Raw genomic sequence first — 17,553 nt, 5'->3', positions numbered from 1 at the left:
ATTCATGGCAACTCCCAATTTAGTGCACGATAAGAAGTAAATGACTGCCACCTCAGAGGAAGAGAAAGCTCTAAATACACAGTCACCATCTTGTGTGTCAGCCATTTTGGCAGGTATTCCAGACCACGCATTGTTTTTGAGTGAGATAACATTTTCACATTGCCCTCACGTCCCTACATAGTAAGCGAGTGCTCAATTCCAAAAGCCTGTTGCCTGACTTGTGTTTTGCGACATGGTGTGATGCTGTGAAATGTGGCTACATAGACAGTGCAGCTGGCTATCTCAATGAACTACAATCTGTTGAAGACAGGGTTACAGGGACATTGGGACTGGGTTCAATGTGATGGCTTTCCTTTTTCTACATTTCATAGAACAATGCTTGACATTCACTTATTTTATTACAGTGGGACAGCAGAGGACATGTGCAGGTTTCTTTCTGTCTATTATCGTAAAGCTTCTTAAATTGCTGAGGCCGTACATTCATAGGATGAGTTCATTTCCTTTCATTCTTGTTAGGCTGATGTCTGCATTAATCTTTTTTGGTTAATTTCTGCTCAAGCTGATCAGAGTAGAGGTGATGTAGAATTATTAAAAATCTTTATTGTACTTGTATTGAATTATTGTACTAACTCCATTTTAACTTCATACCGTGACAAATCCTCCATTTTGTCCTCCTAACCTGACTTCTTCATTCCTCCATTTTGTCCTCATAACCTAACTTCTCCATTTAAAACTACATTACATGACAGAATTTCCCAGCACATCTAACAATGGACAAAGACTGTATTTTCTATAAAGACATGACTAACTCAGGAACTGCTGACTTTCCCCTAACTCGCAACATAGTATAATTTGAAGGCCATGAGAACACAGTAGTAATGAAATGTTCTATTCATAAGAGACCTTGCACCTGGCCATGAGATCTGAGATCACTGACCGTGTAAAATGACGCTCCAGACCCCCTTGTCCCCACCCGTGTCCAAAAGAATACCACCTCTTGGTGGGTGGGCACGGGACTAACCACTTATTTTTTGAGCCAATTAATTATACTGATAGGTGGACACTAATTCAGACACTTAACAATTAATCCAATTAATGATGTTTATTCACTAATATATTGATAATCAATGATGACGTAAAATGCCTCTTAAAAGGGCCTGCGCGCCCGCTTTGCTTCACTTGCCAATAAATTTTCTCGAAGTTATTTTAACCTGAACTCCGTGTGTCAGACTTAATTACTTCAGCGTATATACGCAATTCAATTTTCTTAATTTGGACAGGAACAGATAGACATTTAAACATTTTGGTTTACTGCTAAAAAGTACCATAACAGAGGAAGGGGATCGCCTACATTCCATCTTTATATATATATATAAAAAAAAAACTCCTGCTTATTGTTTGATGGCATATTTCCTTGCTAAACTATATCATACAAATTAATTTTATTTAAAAAAAATCAAAACTAACAAAAAGGGGTAAAAAATATGAGTTTTTTTTTCTCAATGATAACAAGTAATCAGGGCCGGTGCTAGGATTTTTGACTACACAGGCGAAGATGCATTTTGACGCCCCACCCCACGCCTCTCCCCAAAAAATAAACAATGCATCTTCACCTCTGTGTCTCGTAGCCCCCTTTTGAATTTCTTAGCCCCCATTAGTGTTGCATATCCAACCTCTTCAATGTCTTACCCCTTTGGCCCCTTTGTGCCCTTTAGTGTGTCTCCTACAACCCCTCTTATGTATTTCTTACTTCCCCGCCAGCCCATTTCTGTCTCTTTCTTCCCCTCAGCCCCTATCTATCTCTCTTTTTTTTCCCACATAGACATGGATACAGGCAAAAATACATACATGCACAAATACACAAACATACAGACACACAACCATACAAGCACACAGACATAATTATTCAGGCACACAGTAACAAAGATATACAGACACACAGTCATAAAAGGCACACAATAAAACAAACACAGTCATACAATCTACACATACAGGTACATTGTCGTGCAAACACAGACATACATTCATACAGACACAGGCACACACAGAAATACAGACACAGACATAAAGAAACAGAGAGGCATATAGAGACATACATACACAATGATACAGACAGACATACACACACACACTGACAGACAGACATATACACACACACACTGATACATATACACACACACACACACTGACACAGATATACACACACACTGACAGACATAAACACACACACACACACTGACAGACAGACATATACACACAAACACTGACAGACATACACACACAAACACAGAGAGACACACACACTGACAGACATACACACACACACACACAAACACAGACAGACACACACACTGACAGACATATACACACACACACACACACTGACGGACAGGCACACACACACACTGACAGACAGGCACACACACACTGACAGACAGGCACACACACACACTGACAGACAGGCACACACACACACTGACAGACAGGCACACACACACACTGACAGACAGACACACACACACACTGACAGACAGGCACACACACACACACTGACAGACAGGCACACACACACACACACTGACAGACAGGCACACACACACACTGACAGACAGGCACACACACACACTGACAGACAGGCACACACACACACTGACAGACAGACACACATACACACTGACAGACAGACACACATACACACTGACAGACAGACAGACACACACTGACTGACAGACAGACAGACACACTGACAGACAGACACACACAGACAGACAGACAGACACAGACAGACAGACAGACACACACACACTGACAGACAGACATACACACACACTGACAGACAGACATACACACTGACAGACAGACATACACACACTGACAGACATATACACACACTGACAGACATATACACACACTGACAGACATACACACACACTGACAGACAGACACACACACTGACAGACAGACACACACAGACAGACAGACAGACAGACAGACACAGACAGACAGACACACACACACTGACAGACAGACATACACACACACTGACAGACAGACATACAGACATACACACACTGACAGACAATTTCAGGAGGGTGGCTTACCTGGGATCCAAAGTGCTGCCTGAGGTAGTTGGGAGTTGGAGGAGCTGTTCCTGCCCAGCCCCCCTCCTCTCTGCCTCCTCTCTGCTCTCTTCTTGGGGGGACTTCCTCCCATGCTGAAGTGAGGGGCCGGCGGTAGCTCTGCCCCTGCTGGGCGCCAGCCGCGCTGTGTGCTACAGAGGGAGCAGGGATATGACGTGTTCATATCCCCGCCCCTCCACACAGTCCGCGGCACTGCCGGCTTGCGCTCGGTCACGCTACAAGAAGTGACCGGCAGGAGAGGGGAGCTGTGCGCTTCCCAACCTCCTGCTGGTCACCCGGACTTTTGCGCCCCCCGGGCCGGTGCGCCCTAAGGCGGCCGCCTGAGCCGCCTTATGGACGCGCCGGCCCTGCAAGTAATATGTAAAGATACAGATAATGATTGTACTTTTTGTCTCTGCCAAATTTATAAATAATTTACCCATGCACTACACCTTCTTAGTTGTGCACATGCATGCAGACGATAGAATAGACCATACAAAGAGCAACTTATCACAGCTTAAGGTTATAATATTGCTTGATTACACAAGGGCTTAGAGACCACTTTCCAAGCATAATCCATTCATAACAATGGGGGATATAGATTGAAGTGTTCTGGAAAGTGGAAGTTGAATTCCACGTTTATCTTGATCATATTTAATCAAGTGATCTAAGAAGTAACGGTTTTCTACATAGTAGAGTATTTCTTTTTTCAAATATCAGAAGACTGCTCAATTTATTTTGGCAGAAAAATTGTTTCTGTTAGAGATGTGGCAGAAATATTCATAAAATCATTGCGTTGATGAGAAAATGGTGCATATTAGGAAAATGATAGTTAGGGTTCAACATAAATGTAACTGTTCGCTTATTACTTTAAATCCTTGTTCAGCACTGACTGCCACAGGCGGAACCTTTCTGCCTTCCTCTTGGTTCCATGGGGAATGTTTAATCATCAGTCCCCCCTCCTTCCTCTAGTTTTGGAGGCAAAAGGCTCTCTGTGACTCAGCATTCAGATGCGAAGCAAGCCAGCAGCACCTCGTGGGAAGGCGATTGTTACTGAGGTTTTTCTAAAGTTTAAAGTTGCACCCCTTGGCAAGCGGAGCGAGGTATGCAGTAAAAGTGCATTGTCTATAAAAGTATATATATTCTTAGGCATAAATTGAGTCCATATTGTTAGTTAACAGATATGCTGTAGATTATCCAAATGTTTGTATATTAAGTCCAAATCCTTCTACATATAGTCATGTTTCCTTAGCTGTTTAATGTAATTTAGATATGTGTGCAGACAACTGAACTCCATCTTGTAACTCCACATTTGTAATTCTGTTGTAACTGTTGTAAACAAATGTATTTTCACAGTGCTTATGGTTCACGGTGCTCAAGGTGTTAAAGAGATAAACGTTGGTGGTGTTCAACCCTCCTGAAAACCTTTGATGCAAAAGAATAAAAGTACTGCAGCCGTCAGATGCTCTTCTCTTATTATGTGATGCCAAAGGGGCCGTTACAATGAAAAAAACTGATCAAAAAAATATGGCAGATTTAATAAATTTCTCCAGAAAAAGTTACTGAGTATTAGACCAAAAAGTGTTGGCGATACTTTGAAATATCTCCGCCATTGTCTTAAAGGTCAAATACTGCTTAGTACAAAGCAGCAATTAAACTAGACAATCCTAACTTAAACATCAAAAGAAAGTCAAATTAAACCATAGGCGTGCGCACGGGGTGTGCCGGGTGTGCCTGGGCACACCCTAATCCCCGCGGCACGCCTATGTATTGAGACCGGCAGGGGAGATCTCAAGATCCCCCCTGTCGGTCCATGCAGAGCCAGCGCTATCCGAGCGCCGGCTCTGCTCTCAGCCTCTCTCCCCACCGGCCCACATGCAGGGAGGGAGGCAGGAGAGGACCCGGGGAGCTATTGCCAGCAGCTCCGCCGGGTTCCTCTCACGAGATCTGAGCGTTGCAACACTCAGATCTCGCATGAGCCCCTGCGGGGCTAGAGTTCACTCTCCACTGGACCACCAGGTATGGATGGCAGCAGCAGGATCCCCCCTCCCACGCATAAGGTAAGAAGGGAGGGGGGATATTAACTGATCTGCCCCCACCTCCACTGGACCACCAGGGAAGGCAGCAAGGAAGGATCCCCCCTCCCCACAATCACCCACACACACACACATACACAGCACCAACACACACAGCACCCACACACATACACAGCATCCATAGACATACACAGCACCCACACACATACAGCACCCACAGACATACACAGCACCTACACACATACAGCACCTACACATATACAGCACCCACACACATACAGCACCCACAGACATACACAGCACCTACACACATACAGCACCCACAGACACATACAGCACCCACACACATACAGCACCCACACACATACAGCACACACATACAGCACCCACACACATACAGCACCCACAGACATTCACAGCACCCACAGACATACACAGCACCCACAGACATACACAGCACCCACACACATACAGCACACACATACAGCACACACACACACAGCACCCTCACAAACACACAGCACCCTCACACACATTACACAAACAGCACCCTCACACTCACACAGCACAGTACCCTCACAAACACAAACAGGACCCTAACAAACACACACACAGCACACTACCAGTACCCTCACACGCAAACAGCACCCTCACACACAGTACATTTACAGCACCCTCACAAGTGCACACAAACACACAAACAGCACCCTGACACACAGTACATTCACAGCACCCTCACAAGCACGCACACATAAACACCCTCACCCACAAAGTACACTACCAGCACCCTCACATACACATCACACTAACAGCACCCTCACACAGCACACACACACAGCCTATGAATTAAACCTTGACCCAGTTAGCTACTTTCACAATCTAGGTTTGTGGATAGTCCCTGAACTATCATTTGGACTTCATATTGATACAATATCCCACAAATGAATCGTGCTATTAATGCCAAAGCTAATGAGTTACTCTTTAGATGTAGTTTATGCATATTCACCAAAAATCCATCTCAATAGATTAAACACTCAATATAACTCATTAAAGCAGCAATATTGCTGCATTGCAGGTTTTGCATTTTAATTAATCATTTTAATCCAACCAACATTTTAATCCGACCATAAGACATCATGGTGTCCAGGAAGAAAATATTCTAAATATAAATAAAGGCAAGAGGCAAGCGTAGAGATTGTGCATACCAGGGGCACAAGGGAAAGGAAAACCAGATGGGAAAAAAATGGGAGTGTTGCTTTAATTCCATCCTTTGTTGTCTGTCATGAAAGAGAATGACAGACACAATTTCTTGATGATCTGCTGCTATGGAATGTAGTCATTTATATATTTATATATAGTTTAGATTGTTAAAACTGTTACTGAATTCTGGTCTTTAATGTTCCTTTCAAATGTTAAAGATAAAATGTCACAAGGAGAATAATGTCATATACCTGTCACTTCCTAATTAATTATCCCATTTCACGTCTGCTGCTGCAGTCTGTCTTTGACAATTGTCTCTTAAGAGCGGAGACCATTCTGTGACTGCTTTAACTATAGAGCATAAAATTATTCATTAAACTGTCAAAACATTGGCAAATAGCTAGAGATATGAATTATACTTCTGGCAAGAACATGTCATTGGAGAACATAGTTGTTCAATATCTGATTTCTTATATAAAACACACACCTTGGACAAAGCAAGTATAAATTTAAAAAATACATCTGTTGAAATATTTTTATGGCTACACTGTATTTAAACAATAAATGATTGGGTCTAATCAGCAAGCTCTGTAAATCAAGGAACAGCCAAAATTTAGTTATCTTGAAACAAAGTAATTTTTGTACAGATAATGTCTACCTGCATTTTCATATTTACCAACAAGCCCAACTAGTGAGAAACAGTCTATGTGTTCCTGTCGAACCACCCCTGGTCTATACTGACTTGTACTGGCCAGTGCAGCTGCTGGTCAACTTGGTACGTGTGCATATCACCTTTTGGCATGAGACATTTTGGAGATGTCCATATGCTATGGCTTTTAAAAAAAATATTGTCCACTTCCAATTTAGGTTATGGTGTTGTAAGCAACCTATCGTTATCTCCAAACATCCTGTTGTTATTATTTATAAAGCGCAAACGAATTCCGCAGAACTACACAATGGGTTGACTAACAGACGAGTTGGAAGCATAGGAACCGAGGGGTTGAGGGCGCTGCTCAATGAGCCTACATGCTATAGGGACTAGGTTCATTATCATGGCTAAGACTTTCCAAAATTATAAACATTATATTGTTGTCCATTGAGTGAGATCTTAGGGAAAATCTATCCTTTCACATCAAAGATTGGAAGGTCTGTTGCTCAGCAAAGCCACTTCCTGGTCTCTGCAAACCCTGGTTATCAGTAAAAAACCACACACTTCCAGAGGTTAGAATCATTATTTTTTAATTTGCCTTTCTAAATTTCAATTCATTTTTTATGTGTTTTTTGTTACTGAATTATATCTATAATGTGTAAAAAATCAAGTCAGCTGCTTGATCTCTATTTTGAAAAGTAGGTGTTTGTCAGAGACACCAATAAGCTAATACAAAAATACAGAAATCCTGGACATATATTTTCACCTATATCTTTTCTTTTTTAGCAATTTAAAGAAATTGTCTGGGCACCCAAACTACTTCATATCAATGAAATGGTTATGGTACCAATAATTCCCCCGACATGTTACATTCAAGTGTAAAAACCCCATACGTTGTACCTTCCTCCACTGCTCTCCTGGTCTGGCCTTTCCTCTTGCACAGCTCAAGAAGTGTGGATGCATTTGTTTGAGCAGCAGTGATAGGCTGAGATGGTCCACCTATGCGCTCAACCTATTACCAACTGCCCCTAAAGCATGTAATGCTTTAGAAAAGTATGTGCATTTCTGAAACATTACTCACTGTGGGTGGCCATTGATAAAGTAGCAATGGCAGCCTATAACTACTGCTCAAACAAATACTTTCGCGTTTGCCCAGAAAGGTAGGAGAGGAAGACAGACTGGCGTTTAGGGGACTCCATTTCAGTGTTAAACATTTCGGAAATGGTTTAACACTTCAAGATAAAATAATGCTTGTGCACTATAACCACTTAATTAACAAGGACTAGTTTTGGATCCTGGACTGTTCCTTTAAATACTAGAATTGTGTGTAAAGTATTGCTGAAAGGGGAATAATATAATGCAGACACACTTCCCCTAATAGGATTATATTAGGGATTGTTCTGGTTTCCAGGAGCATCATGAGTGTCCTGCATTCAACTCATACCAGCTGCCTTGGATCTGTTAAATGGATGAAAGTAACTGCATGAGATTACAGACAATGAAAATGATCTAATGGAATAAATTTGACAACGCATAGGATCAGGGATTCAATTAGCATAGCAATTATAGTGTACCACGTGAGGCTTGCACAAAAGCAAGTTTTAGCATCTTTTCATTATCTGTTAACATAGAACAGAACAATTCTAAAATGTTGTATTGTACCACAAAGCAAATCAGACTCATGTCAATATGAACACACTTCTAAATGAACACACTTTGCATTTACTCTCAATCTATTTTAAAATGTTATCACCAAAACTGGGCAACAAGAACAACATTCACTACTAGTCTACATAATGCAAAGTATGCAGTATAAACTAATATTGGCTTATTTCACATTTCATTGATTCTATATGTGTCTCCTTGAGTTCATATAGGTACTTACTCCCACTCATGTTTACTCACAGGGTGATCTGCCCCTTCTCAAAAAGGTTTTAAATCCATGGGGGGGCAGTGCTTGGTTAGCAGCCGATGAAGATGGCTGCCCTAGCTATGAGCTCCTCATAGACCTCACATTTGTTGCCACACATTGGCTTTTCCCAGTAAGCAAATTAATACCATGGGGCATAGAAAGAGATCAGTGGTACCCAAGACCATTTGGGTTATTATCGGAGACCTCCCCCAGGTCCTTCCTTACGAACCTTCAAGACTTAACTTCACAACCCATGGCTGCAACAAGCCAGGAACGCGGGTCCCCCATCCTCCATGCCAGCAGAAGTCTCCCAAGCACACTCTCCATGGCCAATGTCAGATTGGAATCTTGAGGGCGATATTAGAGCCCTCTTACCAGCACTACTCACCAAGGAGTACTTCGTGGTCATATTGGACCAGTTCAGTCGTGCGGTCCGGGAAGAAATCGCACTGCTGAAAACAAACTTCTCCAATCTGAATGCAAGGGTGATGGTGGTGGAGCCCATAATGTCTGCACTGCAGGAGGACATAGCTTCCACTCAAGAACTCACTTCCAATTTCAAATCGTACCTTGCACACATGGCCACGTGGGTCCATGAGCTCGACAACAGGGGCCGCTAAATGAACCAGCCGACCTGAGGGGTCCGGGAGCGGTGGACCTGGTGAAAACATCCCAGATCTAATACAAGTGCTGTTCACATTTAATCTGGGCTTCCAGTTTGGCAGACGAAAAGGCCTGGTACGGACTCATAGGGCCCTGCACCCCAACCTGCATAGGGGAGCAGTCAAAAGACATCCTGTACTGCCTGGATCAATTCCCCATCAAAGAAGAAATCCTAAGGATAGCCTAGAATGGGCACCATTCACCTCGACGGCCAAAAAATAATAATCTATCAAGATTTATTACACAATACACTGCAGGCCAGAAAGGCTCTAAGGCTTATCACATTGGCATGCAGTACCGCTGGGGGTTCCCTTTCTTGCTATCTACCCTTCAAGGCTCAATACACCCCCAAATACGCCACCTGGCAGAGGTCCTGGCCTTTCTAAGGGCTATCGGGCTCCCGCAGATTTCAGTACCAGATTAACTCTCAAGGCAATTCATGCAACAGTCCATTGGACGGCCACAGCAACCACCAAGACAATCTGGACAAGCAACTGCTCAGAAGCAATTTCAATGGTGCCCAGGCGTGGCTAGGTCTGAAGAGTGATTCCTAGCCCCATGAACTTTGCACAGGAGGAACAGACCCACAGTTTCATGGATGGGGAGGCTGATCCACTTACCGTATATATACACCAAGTTGCTTAGAATTGGAACATTGAGTACATTGAGGTCCCTGATGGGGCCATGCGGGCTGGAAGCGGGTGGTGGACCAGTCTTTGCTATGTTTGGAGACTGTAAGCAACGGCAAGCAAGCAGGAAAGTGTGTTTTAGTTTTTTTTTTTTATTGTTTTTTTTTTTTTTTTTTTTTTGAATTGCTATCATCAATCCAAATGCAGGATATGAATGCCTTCTTCTACAACTGGGTACTCCTATAACAGACATGTGCCGGGGTCCTTGGTATTTGCGTGGACACCACACTAGGTATATTTAGGGCTTAGTTCAACGTTTTTATGAACATTTAGCGATAATTGTGACTTTTTTTTCTCTGACCACAGGCACTTGACTTGTTGAATGGGGGAGGCGGAAGAGGGTTAAGTGTGGATATGTAGCCCACTCTGGGGTGCTATATTTACTTGTGAGCTCTGCAGGGGGAGGAGGGGGTGGAATGTCTGGCACTGATGTTCAGTTGCAGATGTTTAATGATACCAAATGTTTTTCAAGTTTCTTAATTAATTGGTTGGTTACCAAAGGATGGGGGAGGGGGGATGGGAGGAAAGGGGGGAAAGGAGTACAAAAATGAAAAAGAAAGGAAAAAAGGAAAGAGGAAGGGAAAAAGGGAAAGGAACACAGGAGGAAGAAAGAAGTAATAGGGGAAAAAAAGGAGGGAAAAGGAGGGAAGAGGACCATAAAGGAAAACAAGGGGAAAAAGAGAACAGAAAAAAAAGAAAAGAGAGAGGGAAAAATGGGAAGGGGGAGGAAAGGAAGACAGAGAACGGGTTAGGAGAACAAAGAGGAGTGTCGGGGCATGGGGGAGGAAATAGGGAAGAAAAAGGAAAAAAGAAAAGAAAAAAAAAAGGAAAAAGGGAAAGAAAAAGGAAAGTAGAGAAAACAAAGAGATAAATAGATTGGGAGAATATTAGAGCAGGTTACTGCAAGGCATTTTATGGGTATGAGCTGACATGTCATCATTCCGGGGACTTCCCCCCTAAGTTGCCACCAAAGAGACCTCTCCCGGATTGCTCAATGAGCAACTTGTGTGACTAAGGGAATGCCTCTGGCCCAGTGGGGCAGCCCCTTGATCCCTCTCAGATGAACCGACTCAACAGTAACACTGTCCGTGATACAATTTGTTCTAAAGATACCCGTAAACTATTAGTCAGTTGGTTTCCCTCTGCAGTCACCCCACTTGATCCAAAGGCCACCAAATGCTACTTTAAATCGGAGCTAATAAAGTATTTAGTAACATTTATGTTCATACCTACTTATTTTCTTTAATATTGTTATTACTTGGAATTTTGAGCTTATTTTGTTCAACTTTCATTCATTTGTGGGTAATATTATTGGTATTATTTGCTCTCTTTTGAGGCTTGATCCAATCTTGTTATTATTTTTTATGTTGGGTTATGCCCTAATTTTATAACATAAAAAAGAAAATCCAGCGCACTCCCTTATCCACTAAACAGCAACTTCGGTGCTGACAGATTTTGTTAGTTTTTTAAAAACTAATCTAGGCAAAAAATAATGGGGGTTTAGTTACATTATATGATTATACATTGCATAAGACTGCCACAACGTCAATGTACCCCATCTTTGGCAGGTCCTACTCTAACAGCCTAATGTCTGCTTCGTGATCTACTTACTTGGGGGGGAAATCCATCTGGAGTTCTTTGCAGTACAAGGCTAAATAGGGCCCTGGGATGAGGCAACTGTGACAGGGAAGGGTGTAAAACCAAGGAGTTGGCTAGACTCCCAAATATATATATATATATATATATATATATATGAGAAACTAGGGGGCTGGCGGCACTCACCTGAGCATGCATTAATAGGGTGCTGCTGTGAGTCAATTTATACAATACAAAAGAAAATCCAGTGCATTATCCACTAAACCCTCCTTAAAACTCTGCTGTTTCTTCTGCCTCTTGAGACTCAGTAGGGACCAGGATTAAGGTTGGTACTCTGCACTGTGGGGTTGGTTATCCAGTTGGGTCTTATCCCTTATTCTAGCCAGGGTGAGCCCCCTTTTACGTGCTGCTGAGTTGAACCTGTTGATGCAGGTTCTATTTTCCTGGGTGAGCCCCAGGGATAATTACTCCACTCTGTTTACAGGTCATTGGCCTACGACTAGTGATACAGGTTTCCCTCACCTGTCTGCTTACCTCCCCTCCATGTCCCCAAGCCTTGTTTGTGCCAAGGTGTTTCAGTGTCCCACTCTCCTATATTAAGTCGCCATGGAAGACTCTCAAGCGCCAGTAGACATCCAGGCTATGATTGCAGCGGCAATAGCTGCCTCTATGAAGAAGGCATTCTCCAAGGCATTTCCAACGGAACACGGCCCCGCCCAGTCACTATGTTGCAGATTCTGAGGACTCTGACTCCTCCAGAGACCGCTCTTGCCCACAGAAGCACCACAGGAAAGGTGAAAGCTCTAGGGCTAAAAAATCTAAGGGCAGGGCACCTGTAAGACAGGGTAAGAAGCCGGCACAGTCGGAACCAAAACCGACGCCTGTAGTCTCCTTGGATGAGGAACTTGACCTCCCTTAAAAACTGTCCATCTTGGACGAATGGCAAGCGGAGGAATCTGATTCAGATGAGGCAGCGTGGGGCTCTACTCCACAGTCAGACTTGGCTTTTGTCAATGAATCGCTCCTGGGTGAGCCCCAGAGTAAGAGCCTTAGGGCCGAAGGACTTGGAAATTTTCCTGGATACCACCGGTCAACAAATGTTTGACTTTCAGCACATACGCCACTCTCGCTCCTGGTCACCCCGGAACATCTAGCAAATTTTGTGCATTTTTGGTAGTAAAAATCTCACGACAAGACGTACGTAAACGCATAAGGGCCGAATGCCCTTGCCCCGACTTAGCCGACAAAGTCGCTGCAACCCCTGAATTTGACCAGCTGATGCTGGCATTTATGGCTCGTGGAGGCCCTGATCCTCACAAAGTAGTCAAACGGGGATTCAAGGGAGTGCAGGATAAACTCCTTGATTCGATCGGGACTCTGGCCAGAGTCATGTACCTAGCAGACGATGCTTATGCCACAGCGGAGGAGTTTGATTCGAACATATACATATCAGAGAGTGGGCACACTTTGATAAGAATTGTGGCCCTCTCTTCGATCATCAACCTGCGGGAATTGAACGTTCGGGTCGTGTACAGACACTTCAAGATGGAAGGCATTCATCTACTCTGGGACCTCCTTCAAGACGGAGATTGGTTCACTCGTCTTGACCTCAAGTATGCATACCTCACTATCCCCATTCACGTCCAGAGCTATCCTTTCCTATGTTTCCTTTGGCACGGGGACGCGTGGCAATACACATTCAGCCCCAGCTTGGCCCCGTGGTGCTTCATGAAGATTCTGAAACCGGTGGTCGCATAATTCGTTGTATCATCTACTTGGACAACATTCTCCTCTTCAGCGGAGACAAGGGAATGTTGCAAGATCATACCACCTACACCGTCCAAGTGCTGAAATCGCTGGGATTCATGATCAACAGACTTAAGTCCGTATTGAATCCAGCTCAGGCGGTTCAATTCCTGGGGTTCGAGATCCACTCCAGAATTTGTACCCTACGTCTTCCTGCTTTTAAGATTGCGGACAGGAAGATCTGCAAGGTACTACGGCAACCGTCCATCCCTCTCCACCTCCTCAATTCCCGGGACCCCTGCACTATCGAGCTGTAAAATGCCTCAGGGCACATACCCTCCACAGGAAACCCACATACAATCAAACAGTTCTGGTATCGGACAAAGTCCGCTCCAAACTCCAATGGTGGCTGAACTGCATGCAGGCCTGGAACAGCCGAGCTATATTCGGCACTCGCCCGGACTTCGTGTTGGAATCAGATGCCAGACGCTGGGGCTGGGTAGCCACCAATGGAGTGGAGTCCACAGGAGGCATTTGGACTCCACAATAACTTTCCATGCTCATCAACTGCCTGGTACTCCTGGCGGGATCATTCACAATCCGCAGTCTAATGAAAGACAGATCGAATTGTTGCATTCTGCTTCGGATGGACAACTTATCCACGGTGCACTATATCAATCACCTCGGGGGCACCCGCTCACAGGCACTGGCGGACTTAACAAAGGATATCTTCGAATACTGCCTCCCTCGCAAAATCACCCTGATGGTGGAACACCTATCAGGAGAATCCAATCTCACTGCAAATTGGTTTTCACGACATTGAAGGGAAGGCAGCGAGGAGCAATTGGACCCTCAGATTTTTGCATCACTGGAGTACCTGAAAGGTCCACTCCATCTCGACTTGTTTGCCTCTCGCAACAACCGCCAGCTAACGGAATTCTACAGTTGGCTCCCGACAAGTAGTGTACTGTGGTGGATGCTTTTCTGCAGACATGGCCGAGTCAGGGGGCCTATGCCTTCCTGCCCTTTGCGCTGATAACGAGGGTTCTGCACCAGATCCGCCTACAGCCAGTGGCGGTACTTCTCCTTGCACCACTGTGCAGAGTCAACCATGGTTCTGTCACATCTTGTTCTGTTCTGTGGAGATGTCTGGCCTTGGCTTCTGGTATCCAGTACTCCTTTTTGCAATTTTTGTTTAGTTATTCTTGTTTTTTTGGTTTTCTATTCTATGTCTGGTTTTCTTTATGCTGGGATTTCTGGGTTCATTCTTATATTCCGTACCTGGATTTCCCAGTCTCTTGGATTCATTTAAATGTTTCCAAGAGACTGGGAAATCCAGGGACGGAATATAAGAATAAACCCAGAAATCCCAGCATAAAGAAAACAAGACATATAATAGAAAACCAAAAAAACAAGAAAAACTAAACAAAAATTGTAAAAAGGAGTACTGGATACCAGAAGCCAAGGCCAGACATCTCCACAGAACAGAACAAGATGTGACAGGTTCCCGGACCTACTGGAGCTGTCCCACTAGGACCCCTTACTACTGCTTAACGAACAGAAACTTCTCAGGAATCCGAGTGGGGAACCACATCCTATGCTCGTGGACGGCCAGCTCCTCCTAGTGGCTTGGAGTGTTTCCGGGGTTCCTGACGCACCGGAGACTTATCACACATGGCTAAGGACCTGCTGTGGGATTCATGGGCGCCTGGGACAAGGAAATGTTACCTCTCCGCCTGACAGTCTTGGTCCAGTTGGTATGTGGGATGGGGCCTCAATCCCTTTACTGCCCCTACTTCTGTGATTCTAAACTTCCTATCCTCTCTTTTTTCCTCCGGTAAGTCTTACCGGTCTATTAACGTAGTCCATTCGACCATCTCAGCTGCCCATGACCCGTCACAAGTGATGCATGTGGGCCTAAATATACCCAACTCTAAGAATTTAGCGTTGTCCTCTGGTTTTTACACGAATGGCTGGCAAATTATAAACTCTCACTGCGTCAACTCACGGCGACGTTTACTACCCTTCTTTGCTTGGTCTCTTTTCGGAGAGTTTCAGATGTTCATGCTTTCGATGTGGACGCGTTTTCCTTCTCTCCAGAAGGAGTTAAGTTTCGGGTTTCCTGTCGCACAAAATCAGACTCGGTCTCGGTTTTCTATCCCTTTTTCCCTGCTGACAACAACTCTGTGTCGTTGCAGCACTTCGTTCCTACGTTGAGGCTACCGCAACACTGCAGCCGTCTACATCGCATCAGTTACTCATCTCATATATTCGCCCTCATGGCCCAGTTTTGGTCGCTACCTTAGCCAGGTGGGTTAGTTGGCTCCTTTCGTTAGCCGGGATTGACCCCAGGTTCGGGGCACACTCTGAATGCAGGGCGGCGGCCTCCTCTACCTTCTCGGCAGGTGCTTCTTTGGCCGACATTCTTCGATCTGCAGATTGGACGCAAGAGTCCTCTTTTCGTACTTTCTACTTTCGACCATCATCGAACGCAGTCTTTTCTCTTCTCTCTCAGCATTGAAATTGCAAATATGAAGCCTCCTGAAGATTATGCTAGCTTTAGTCTACCTATAATGTTAATTATAATAATGACAGGAGGCAGATATTTCCCACCCAACTTCTCAGTTCTTCCCACCCTTTCATGCTGTGTTTTTTTTCCCATATCATTCTTATTCTCTGCTTTCTGTGTGTTCCTCTTACTCAGGGACGGGGTTTATCGGTCTCCAATGTTTTCGCTAATATTGCCGTATGGTGGGGTTCTGGTTTACTGTCATACTTAGTTAGTTACATTAGGTGGTTTTTTTTATTCTTTATTTTTGTTGTGCAAGTTTTACGTCTTGCTTGAACAGCCACAACAGCTAGGACAAGCGCATCTATAACATATATCACATCAGTATGGCATTTGTAATTACTGCACATTTTTAAATGGTGATAGTCAAAACATAAAATAAAACATCAGCTTGTAAACTGATGAAAAGATTTGTTTCTGCATGGTCTATGGGGTTAATGAGAGCAGTGGTATCGTGGGGAATACTATAAGCCCGTAAATGTGTCTATGGGGTGCTATTAATTGCTGCTTTGCAGGGCCTACTCCCCTGAGGTAGGGCAGGTGTACCCTTACTATTAGGGTGCAGGGAAACAACGGTAATTGGCCATCAGAGGGGCCGGTAGGTAGTGTATGTAGCAGGGGCTACGACATGGCCTAGACCAACGTAGGCAGTTAAAAAGGGACGTGGTGCCTGTGTGGCGTGTAATACAACTCCTCATTGTTAAACTGGAGCATACAGTGAGCAGTTTGGAGTTGGGGGGGTTGGTTGGTATACTGGAGCCACCTTCCTGGGTCAAGCCCGGTGTCTATAGTGGTAGCCCGTGGGCCCTCCGAATAATAAAAAAAAAAAAGAAACAATAGTAAAGACATATTAAACTTGTTAAACTGGTTAGACTTGGGGTGGTGGTTCTTGATGTGTTCTTCCCCGATGCGCCCCCTGATCCAGGATAAACAGGACGACATTGGCTGGGTCCCAGGTCATTGTATGTCTACTATGTCTGTCACTTGGTGTTCAGTGTCCTGGTGCTATATTATGAGCATGTGTGCCGGTCCCCAGCGGTATGTCACCCCTCTGGCCGCCAGCGAAGTCGTCAGTGGACAAAGGGATTTCCGCCATTGCAATGTAGTGCGGGATAGGTCTACGTAAAATTTTATGTCCATGCCCTGAAAGCTGTTTGGATTCTTCCCTTTGATGGCACTCATGAGTGCTGTTTTGTCTTGCCCGTTGTGGAGTTTGACCAAGAGGTCACCTGTAGTGGTGCCAGTGAGTTGTGGTGGTTTGGGTAAGCGAAACATGCCATCTAGCTGTATCCCCTTTGCTTGCCTGGGGGGCAGCAGAGTTGCAAATAGCCTGCGGAGGAGATGGGGTAACTCAGCTGGGGTCACCATGTCAGA

The sequence above is a fragment of the Pelobates fuscus genome, chromosome 6 (genome assembly GCF_036172605.1).
Source record: "Pelobates fuscus isolate aPelFus1 chromosome 6, aPelFus1.pri, whole genome shotgun sequence".
Taxonomy (NCBI): Eukaryota; Metazoa; Chordata; class Amphibia; order Anura; family Pelobatidae; genus Pelobates; species Pelobates fuscus.
This window is presented reverse-complemented; position numbering follows the sequence as displayed.